Source organism: Astatotilapia calliptera, chromosome 23 (genome assembly GCF_900246225.1).
Source record: "Astatotilapia calliptera chromosome 23, fAstCal1.2, whole genome shotgun sequence".
NCBI classification, from domain to species: domain Eukaryota; kingdom Metazoa; phylum Chordata; class Actinopteri; order Cichliformes; family Cichlidae; genus Astatotilapia; species Astatotilapia calliptera.
In genome coordinates, this window is record NC_039323.1 from 37,862,580 (window position 1) to 37,873,211 (window position 10,632).

Genomic DNA, 10,632 nt, shown 5'->3' on the forward strand with positions numbered 1-10,632 from the left:
TAATATTCCTCTGTGGTCCAGCACTGAAGGCTTTTCAGGGAGTTTTTTTTAAACAACCTGATAATAATAAAATACAAAAGTCCAGCCTAGAAGTAATAAATGCATGAACTAGTTTTTCACCATCACTCTGAGACAGCCCGTAATAGTAATTTCTTAAGTCTGCTCCCCCCCCAGCAGCTCTTTATCCCAGTGGGTCATATATCAAGATGGAGGTAGCCATCATGATGTTTACTTTGTGAATTCTGGATTTAGAAGCGCCATCATTGTGTGATGGAGCAGCCGTGCTCCTGCACGAAACGATCGATGCTGACCTGACCGTGATTCACAAGCCAGAAGTCACAGGTCGCGATTCTGTAAAACATTTTGCAGAGGCAAGTCATTTATTGACTCTATGCACTTAAAGTCCAAAAGCCTGCCATGCTGTTCATCTCTGTAAATGGAGCAGGAGGTGGATCCAGGAGGTGGGTAAAACGAGGGCCAGTTTCTGGCACTTCTGCACTGGCTTTAATTTTCAGCTCCGGAGGTTGATTCACCGAGTTTTGGCAAGATCTATTCTAGTTAAATATTGCTACAACACCTAGCTGCATTTATCTTCATTGTAAACTGTAACCATGTTTCAGTTCAGTTAGCCAGTGGGTGACCCTTGGCTTACTACATCCAAGCAGCACGGCTCTGTCCTACATGAGTGCAAATATCAGCTGGAAAACAGGCAGCCAACAATCAGAAACATTTAACCAGGATCCGCTCACATTTTTTGAGTTAACGCGCAACTAATGATATTTGCCTCGACAACCTTATGCTTATGAGTTTTTCAGCTGTGAATACTCAGCATTACAAAGTGTTATAGTAGATCTACAACCAGATCCACTATAATATTTCAGATGTTTCAAAGGCAAATCAAACATACTTGACAGATGTAATATTTCCAGCCCTCACTAACATGTTTCACCAACTACCAAAGGCTTAATTTTTATTCTACCCAATACTTCCAGTCATTTTCCCTGAACACGATCTGTGCTGAATACTATTCTGTTGAGAAAAAAACCCAAAGGAACAGCTTCAGCTTACATTGTATTGTGCAAATTATAGATTTTTAGGGATAATAGCCTGAATTTGCTGTAATTTTGTTCAGTAGTGCCAACTACCCTGAGCCTAGTTCTGCCAAAGCTTTATTCATGTCTGGTCTTTACCTTACAAAGTAAAGTGCCTTGATATAGCTGTTGTTGTGAACTGACCACTGAACTGGTCATTCAAAGGCCGGCCTATATACAAAACGGCACAAATAGTGCACTTCTCCCGGGGTGTCCGAGGTCCTCAATAACTGAATTGTTCTGACCTTGTCAACACTGCCAACATAAACACACATTTATGTCAATATTTAAAGGATTTAAAATGAAACTACCATAAAAAGAAACTGCACAATGTCAGCACTGGTTATCCCATAATGTGCCACTACCTTGGTCTGCCACTGGAGTGCAGCATAGCAAAAATAAATGTCACAGAAAAAGCAGCAAATAAGTTTAACTATATGTTACATATTGAAGTATTTATTTGGATGGTCTTAGAAGATAATCCTTGAGCACAAATAGCACAGTTTTAAAAACAGCAAAGTAACTGGCAAGTGAAAATGTTCAACTAGGGGCACTGACAGTCTTACTCTGTTCATTTATTACTGTGATAGAGTCACTATGTGACCTGTAAAACTGCAGAACTGGCATTAAAATATGACCATCTAACAGAGCATTCATGTATTTGAAATCTGCTCTAGGCAAGTAACATTTAAAAAAAATCAAATATCTGTGTCTGATTGATCATGTCTGATGTTGAGGCAGGCTGGTTGCTTCAGCTGCAGGTGGCAATGTTGCTCTGTGATAGATGGCTCCGTTTTTTTTGAGCTCCTCTGCCTTTTTTGTTATTGTTCTGATGAATGGGTAAAAAATGCTGTGTGGAATAGAGACTTCACTGAGGCACACATCATTAAAGGTGGAACAGATTATTCTTGACAAATTGGATTCGGCCTGCGTAGACAACAAATCATAGCGGCGGAAGAGCGGCAAGCTGAGATGTAGGAATTTCTTATTTTGCATTATTTTAAAGTGATGCATCCGGAGTTTTGGTAATCCATGAAACGTTGATTTTAAAGGCTCTGGAAGAACATGAAAAACAAAAAAAACCAATATAGATCAACCAGGTTTTTGAGTCTGGACTGCAGATTAATCTGTGGTCCCCTATCCTCAGCAGCCACAGGTGTCAAAACAGGAAAAAACTGTACATGGGTGTGATATAGGAAGCTAGTGGTGGAGAAGCAAGTAATGGCTAATATATCTTACAAACAGGTTTAAAGGCTGACAATGTGGAAAATCCTGTTTTCTTTGTTCCCAACCTGGAAATTGTGCTGCCGATTTATCAGCCGTTGAAAGATATAGGCCCAGTGCAGGAGATAAGCAGGAAAGAGGGATCATGTATGGATGGTGTGGCGGGATACATACGTCTCACGCACACGGAGGGAAATGACTCTCCGGGGAATGAAAACCAGGAGGATGGGTCGGAGAGAAAAACAGGATTCTGCCTCTGTATGAGGCAAAACCAAAACAGAGGTGCTGAAGGCTTCCTCCATCCAGACCCGGTGGGAGCGCTTATCCAGTTTTGCGTTGTGAGATAAGAAGGGGATTTATTTATTCAGGTTGATAGCCCTGGCACACTTTGAATGATAAAGGGTGTGTGCGCGTATGTGTGTGTTTGGGTGCTGTGTGTTCATCCACTTTCAGCATGCCAGTCAGGATTAAAGGTCATGGTCTATAGGACAAATGTGTGTATATTAGAATCCATAAATGAGGGGTGTGAGTTTCTTCATTTTCTTATGCCTTTGTCTGGAGACTTGTTCCTGTTTCGTGCACCTGAGAGCAGCGATCAAACACATTTCCATTTAAGCACATGAAAAACATGAGAACAGGGGGAGTGGGTGGGTGGGTGGGGGAGCTCAGATCAAACGCGAAGGCCAGAATATTTTCATCCATTGTCTTCCAAAGAAAACCACATCTAAAGTGGGAATAAACGGAAAGGGAGCCCTTTGTTGTGGTTATCCTCCTGGTGGTTAAAAGGAAGGTGTTGGGTTCACTGTGCAATGGATCTGATGTTATTTCAGTCAGAAAAGACATCTGTTCAACTGTAAGTCACGTCCGTGCTAACTTCCCTGGTGCAGATGCTTCCCTGCGCGGTGATTTATTTGTCTCACATGGCGAGTGTTTTGGGCCGGCGAGGTTCTGAGCGGTTCTGTTGGCGCAGCTGACGCGGAGCCACGGGGAGAGCTGGCCTTCGGGAAATACTTTCTTTTGGTTTTAGGAGATGTTGCGCTTGGCTCGTGCACCACATCTACATACGGTTAAGAGGAGAGCTGCTTTTGAACCACAGAACTGCAAGCCTGAGAAAAGTTTTCAGTGAATTAATTCTTCCTCTGCGCTCCCTCTTTCGCAATCTTTAGTTCTGAATTGGCTGTCCAGATGTGGAGCTTGACTCAACACTGACATCCCAAAATATGCAGTTGGCTGAGATTTGTTCCACTACCGCATGCAGACACAGGCTGTCCCTATTTTTATTCTGAACATTACTTCACATGGTCCCCCCAAGATATTTGACTTCACTGAAAATTTTAAAAGCAACCAAATGAACCTTTAAGTAATACTTGTGGGTCAGGATACTATTTGTGAGACTAATCGCGAATTGGGCAACATCATGAGAAACACAGGATGTAGAAAGACAAGCGAAGTCTAAACAAGGGGCTTTATTTTTAATCTAACAGTGGTAGATGCTGGGTTCAAATCTCTGTGGAGGTTTCATGTTCTCTCTGGGCCTGCGTGATCTCCCGGTACTCCGGCTTCCTCCCACAGTCCAAACACATGCAATGTTGGGTTAACAGGTGATGCTAAATTGGCTGTAGGCATCAATGTGAGTGTGACTGATGTCTCTCTCTCTTTGTAAGCTTTGCAAAAGACTGGTAACCTTTCCAGGGTGTACCCAGCCTCTTGTGCTATAACAGCTGAGAAGGGCTCCTTAACTCGGTAAGCAGAAAATGATGGATGGATGGATTTGCAAGAATAATTTGAATGTGAATTTTTCTAAATTAATTCAATGAGAAATGTAATTCATTTAATTCATTTGGCCCAACAACAACATCCAGGACTAAACATCAAGCCATTTAAGAAGTTGCTGCAGTTCCTCAAATGGCCACTTGAGGCTGGCTCCAAAAGTTAGTCAAATAATGAACGCTCCGGTGTTTTCTCCCTTTATGACAAATGCAATTGGTGGGTCAGTGTTTATATAAATTACCTGCTTAGGTCTAAAAGCCTTTGCAAGAAAAAAAAAAAAGACATGTAATCGAATGAAATGAAAACATTTGCAAAACTTTTTAGGCATCCGGTGAGTAAAGTTAGGTGTAATTACAGGTTTGGCTGTTTCAAGTGACAGCCCAGCAAACATGGTTGAGACCCAGACATTATATCTCTGGTCAAACTGTTTGAAAAATTGAACCGATCTGGACAGATGAAAACGTTTGTACGTAGACTAGATGTCTAGTAGGATTGTCTCTTACCAAGTGACAAGTTACTGCAAAGGATTTAAATGCATCTGTCATTGATTTCTTGTGACAATGGCTAATGTAATGGTTATTAAGATAAGATAAGATAAGATAACCTTTATTAGTCCCACACGTGGGAAATTTGTTTTGTCACAGCAGGAAGTGGACAGTGCAAAAGTTATGAGGCAAAAATTAGAATACAATAAGAATAAATACAGTACACAACTGTACAGAATAGAATAAAATAAAATACTATATGCAGTAGAATAAAATAAAATAAATATACACGGCTGTGAACAGCTGTGAATAGAGACAGACTCGTATTTCCAGATTTGCATCTAGAATTATGCCTCATTTGTTTGAATGGTGAACTTGACATGTGAGACTGTTACAAATTTGACTCCTCTGTCCACAGTGTCAGCATCATAACCACAGGGAATGGACTGGTTAAGTTTGAAGTCAATTAGTGCAGTAGGCTGAAAAAGAACAGGGCTTGAAAGTGTGAGATCTCAAGTTAGTGTCACCATCGAGCACAAACAATTCTTTAGGACAAATCTTCTCTCGCTGTAAAGTCTGACAAAGACGTCTAGGCAATACTGAAGATGTATCTCAAATTGACATCTTGGTATGTCCTCAGCGTTTACGGTCAGAGGTAGGAAATTCCAGGCTGGGAACCGCATAAAGGTCTGTCTGCCAGCGCCATAGGTGGCCCCACGGGACCCTTAGAGCCTGAATGACAAAACAAATTTCACAATAGCATCAAGTGGAAAAAAAGAGATCAGAGAGCCTCCATCAGGGATGTCTGGGGATACATTATGGGGGGGGGGGGGGGGGGGGGAGTAAAGGTGTGGCACTGCAGGTCAAGCCACTACTTCCCTCTTTCCTCCTCTGGGAGAGACCCCAGTGTCTCTTACAACAGGAAGAGACTGAAGGTCAAAGCACAGACCCATTGTCTTCCTGCCTGTGTGACAGACGTCTGTCTATTTTGCTTTATTATCTCTGCCTCAAACATGCTTAAACAGACACCTTTGCATATGAGGTAACAAAGAAACATGTATTTTATACATGAAGAACATGAAAACCTCTAAGTGCTCAGCAACTATGCGCTTTAATGGCAACAAGTGGCTGCAGTTACTTAGAGTACATTTTTAAATTTCAACTTTTTATGTTTTACTTCCTGTGAGCTGAAAAGCCTTGCAGCCTTGTTGCAATTTTAAATATAGGCTGTGATGCCCAATATTAATCTGTACTTGTGCTAATATATCAAACATTTGATGAGATATGTGTGCACATGTGGACACAAGAAACAAGGGCACAAGAAATGTGCTAGGTACCCACTCTAGGAGGATGTCCTGCTGGGGATGTAAAATCTGCCCTGTATAGCACAATTCTGGCAGCTGATAAGCCTCCAATGTATTGGTAAATGGGCTGGTTCTTATATAGCACTTTTATACTCTACTAGAGTGCTCAAAGCACTTTATTCGATATGCCTCATTCACCCATTCATAGAAGTACTTTTTAACCACAAACACATACTCGGGGTTCAGTATCCTGCCCAGTGCTAGCATGCAGATTGGAGTAGCCGGGGATTAAACCACCAACCTTTGGATTAGTAGATGTCCTGCTGCAGTACGTCTTGAACCACAGCTTCACCAGTGGACATATTACTCAGGCTGTTCCTGTGGTTCATGTTCTGTTTTCTTACCCATCCAAATTAAAGTGCATAATCCTAGCTATGGTGGCTGCTGAAGGACAAACCACTTTAGCATTGCTCATCTGTTGTGTGTGTATGCTGTTACTCTGCTGTTTGCCTCAGAAATATGCCAGGTGTCCACGTCTATTTATTCAAGAGGAATCTGTAAACCGTGTGAGTTCAGTACAAGTCAATGTTTTTTGCCACCACTGGTTGCAATTAGCCTCTGTTAGCTGGTATTAGCTTTTGCTAACTTCTGTTAGCTAGCGTTAGTGAAACTTTCTTTAAAAAGGAGCTAACACTGTTGAACTTGGTGAATAAACTCATACAATCAGAGAATATAATCAAAATGTTTATGGTAAATAATTGCTACAGTATTGTGTGTGTGTGTGTGTGTGTGTGTGTGTGTGTGTGTGTGTACAAGATCTGGATAAAATCAGAAAATGGACAAACTACAGACAATGACAGACCAGCAGGTTTACAGGCAGGCAGGAACTTATTGGACTGAAAGGAAGCAGGGGCTGGTGGCATGCAGTCTGACAAGTAGACAGAGCTACACCCCTCCAGCCACCATCACTTCTCAGTCTATTATCTTGCCTCCATAATGCCCTCAGCTAACTTCATAGGCATTTCCTCAGTGTGAAAGACACACGTGGCCTCTTTGATAAGATAAACGGCAGAAAATAAAGGCACGGCAAACCGAAAACCCTTTTTGCTTCTCCAGCCAAACAATCCAAATGTCTATTTCAGTAGATAAGGTCGCACAGACAGACCGCCACACCCCTGAAACCTCAGAGACGCACACTTGTCCCTTTGTGCCCCGATAAAGGAGTCCGGTGGATGCATGTAATCAGCATATTATTGATAGTCTTAATAAGAAAGGCTCTGAGTCACTGAAGCCATTAGCCTGGATAAAAGAGGCTTAATTGTTTTGTGTGTGTGCACGCCGGTACTTGTGTATGTGTGTCTTAGGGTGTGCACACGTTCCCGGGCTAAGATCAGGCTAATTAAATCCATTTCCTTCGTTTAGAAGTTTTTTTCACTCTTAATTAAGAGGGTTAATCATGGGTCTGGACAGAGGTGGCGTGCATGTTTGCGTGCACACACGCTCTCCACACCATGGCTGGCTGTAAACGGTGCAATCTGTATGAGAGGAATATAATAACACAATGAGTATTCATGGATTAAATTAAACAGCCTTTGATATTTATCTGCATTCAAAAAAAGGAGCGAATATTTTAGGTCAGATAGGATCTAGTAAATGATAGAGTCGTCTGCCTTGAATTTCAAAAGCTGAGTGTAATAACACATCACAATCTCTTTGATAATGGTCCCCTGTGTCTGTCTTTGTTAAATGAAAAAACAACAACACCATCACAGCTCCAGTTGAAAATAACAGCAGTTTTCTTGTCTCAAGGAGGAATCAGCACGCTGTGGTTTCTTGTCAAAACCATCAACCAACAGGTCTGGTGTTAATACCAACTTCTGTCATCACCACCAATGTGTGCTATGAGAGGACGTCTGCAGCATACCAATGGTGTGGAACAATATTCCCCAGCACGCTCCATCTACAGCAATAATATCGTTATGGCTGCCAGACATGAGAGGACTCTCCCTGCCTGCCACTGGACACACACCATTACTTTTGATGGCCCGCGTGTATGTGTGTGTACATGAGAGTAAAAGTGGCCGTGTGCTCTGAGTGTCTGTGTGTGTGAGTGGGTGTGTGTGCACTTGTGCCCTTAGGGTCACACATCCTGTTGGGGAAAACGGCTGATTCAGGACTCTCAACCATTGTGCTTGTCAACTTGAGTCCGTGCCTCTATAACCGTTAGACATCTGTGGGTGGGCAACCATCTTCAGTATGATGATGATGATCTGATGTGGCCATAACAACACATTAACACGTTTTACACTCTGTTGACTCCTCCAAAAGCTGCAGGCTTGTTTTTTTGGGGTGAGTTTGTAAAAAACACACTTGTCTTTTCAGCCCGCATGTGGAATTTAGATTGTAATGTAGAAAAGAGCCCCATGCCGGCTAAATGAAACGTGGTAGATGTGCCGATTTACCAGAATGAAATAAAGCATCAAATGACTTCAGTTTATATTAGAAGCGTGGATGTAGCAAGGGTTCAGTTTTATTTGCCACCTGCGAACGGGAGGCTCAGCTCCACCTGTTACTTTGCGGTGTGTTGACTTTAACTTTATTTAAACTTTAGATTCAACTAAAAATAGTACAAAGATAACATTAAAATCACAATCCAGCGTCTGTGAAGCTGCACACACTCGTTCACACACACGTTAGGCACTAACTAACCATTGATATGTGATCAGCCAATCACACGGCACCAGCTCAATGCATTTAGGTATGTAGACGTGGTCAAGGCGATCTTCTGAAGTTTGAACTGAAGATCAAATTGGGGAAGAAAGAGGAAAGAAATAATTCCCTGGTCTAATGAGTCTGGAGTTCTGCTTCTGGTAGAGACAGAATTTGGCATAAACACTCTGAATCCGTCCTGCCTCGTATAAATGGATCAGGCTGCTGGTGGTATAATGGTGTGGGGATACATTTAATCACCACAGCCTACCTGAGAACTGTTGCTGACCATGTCTATGTCCACAGAGTGCCCATCTAATGATAGCAACAGACTAACACACCGTGTCACAAAGGTCACATCTCAAATTGGTTTCATGAGTTGGCTGTACTTAACTGGCCTCCACAGTCACCAGATCTCAATCCAACAGAGAACCTCTGGGCTGTGGTGGAACGGGAGATTCTCATCATCGATATGAAGGCAACCAATCTGAAGCAGCTGTGTGATGCAATCTTGTTGATGTGACCCAAATCTCTGAAAAATGTTTCCATCACCTTGCTCAGTCTATACCACAAAAGAATTAAGGCAATTCTGATTTGCACTCTCTGACTAATAAGGTGGCTGGTGATTGCAATGCCTTGCTTTTTGAGGCCAAGCTACATTCCACAGGTATCACACCAGTAAGGCTCAATAGAAATTCCAGGTGCAAATCTGTTGTGTCTGCAGTCCTAAAAAAAACTTTTAGCACACAGTGTTGTTTTAAAAAAAAGAAAAAGAGGTGGTTCAGCTCAGAAGGAAATTCTTTAAAAACACAATTCTGTTATCAAAGTCAAAAATGAACGCATTTAAGAATAAAAGTTTAGATTTAACAGTGAATATGTAGGCTCAGATTACATTTCACATACATCCAAAATCTATGCCTGTACCTGAGACTTTAAGTAGAGACAAACCCAGCTCTACAAAGTGTTTTAGCTTATTTCAGCACCCGTGGTTTAAGTTTAGTCTAGCTCTAAATGGACTAAACAACAGAATGCAATCAGCATTTATGACTTAAAGAAGAGTATTTTTCTCTCACGCTGGCAGAGACTAAAAAGTAGAGTGAATATTAAAATAAAGCTAATGTGTCTTCTGGATGCGAGCTGCTAAGAAAATGTCAATCTCACTTTTCACATTCCCTCCAAATGGGCAAAAGTATTAGTTGCTATTTCCATTATGAAAAAGGCAAATATGTTTACCAGTGAATGCAAAGCCAATTGTGCGTCCTCAGACTGCAAAAGTAAGCCATTCTGTTGGAACATGTGGCCACTGGTTTCCTGTTCTCGCCTCTTTGTTCTCTAGCTTTTTGCAGAAAGAGGTTCGTGTCTAGTGTGTTAGTGTCCATCACTGTGCCTCAGAGTGTGCATGCTTGTCGCTGTCATGCGTCCTGCTGGTGCATCGTTAGGTATGGCTTTTTATTAGCCTCTGGTGTGCTGGAGATGGGGAGGGTGGGGGCGGTCAGCATCGCTCTGGCAGTAAACTAGCACAGCCGTCAGCCCTGCACATAGGAACAAACACCCCATTAAACCAAGGCCTTCACATATTACTGTAATAAAAGCCCCTGCTCTCGCCTTTATGGGCTTTTTAATTATGTCTATTCGTCTTCCCGGGCTTGTGAGCAACAGTTCATGATGAGCCCCATTTCATGAATACTCCACCACTGGCAGAAAGCTGGAGGGGGGTGAATTAAAGGGGACACACACACACACAAAACAAAAAACATGAAAATGGCCCGAGTCTGAAAATATGACTATTGCTCCTGGAATGGTACTTTTTATTTTACCTCGCAGTGTGTTGTCAGTGCAGCTACTTTTACCATTTTTTTCCCCCTCCGGAGTTCTTTGTTTTAGATGTGGATTATTACAAAGATGGAAAAATCTCAAGCAGCTCAAGTGAATTGCATGGCAGCTTGGTAGTAATGGCGTGTATTAAATTAGCTCCCAGAGAACAGGGCAGCGGCTGGACAAGCTTGGAGGAGAAAAAAAATAATAATAAATTAACCAACCAAATCATCC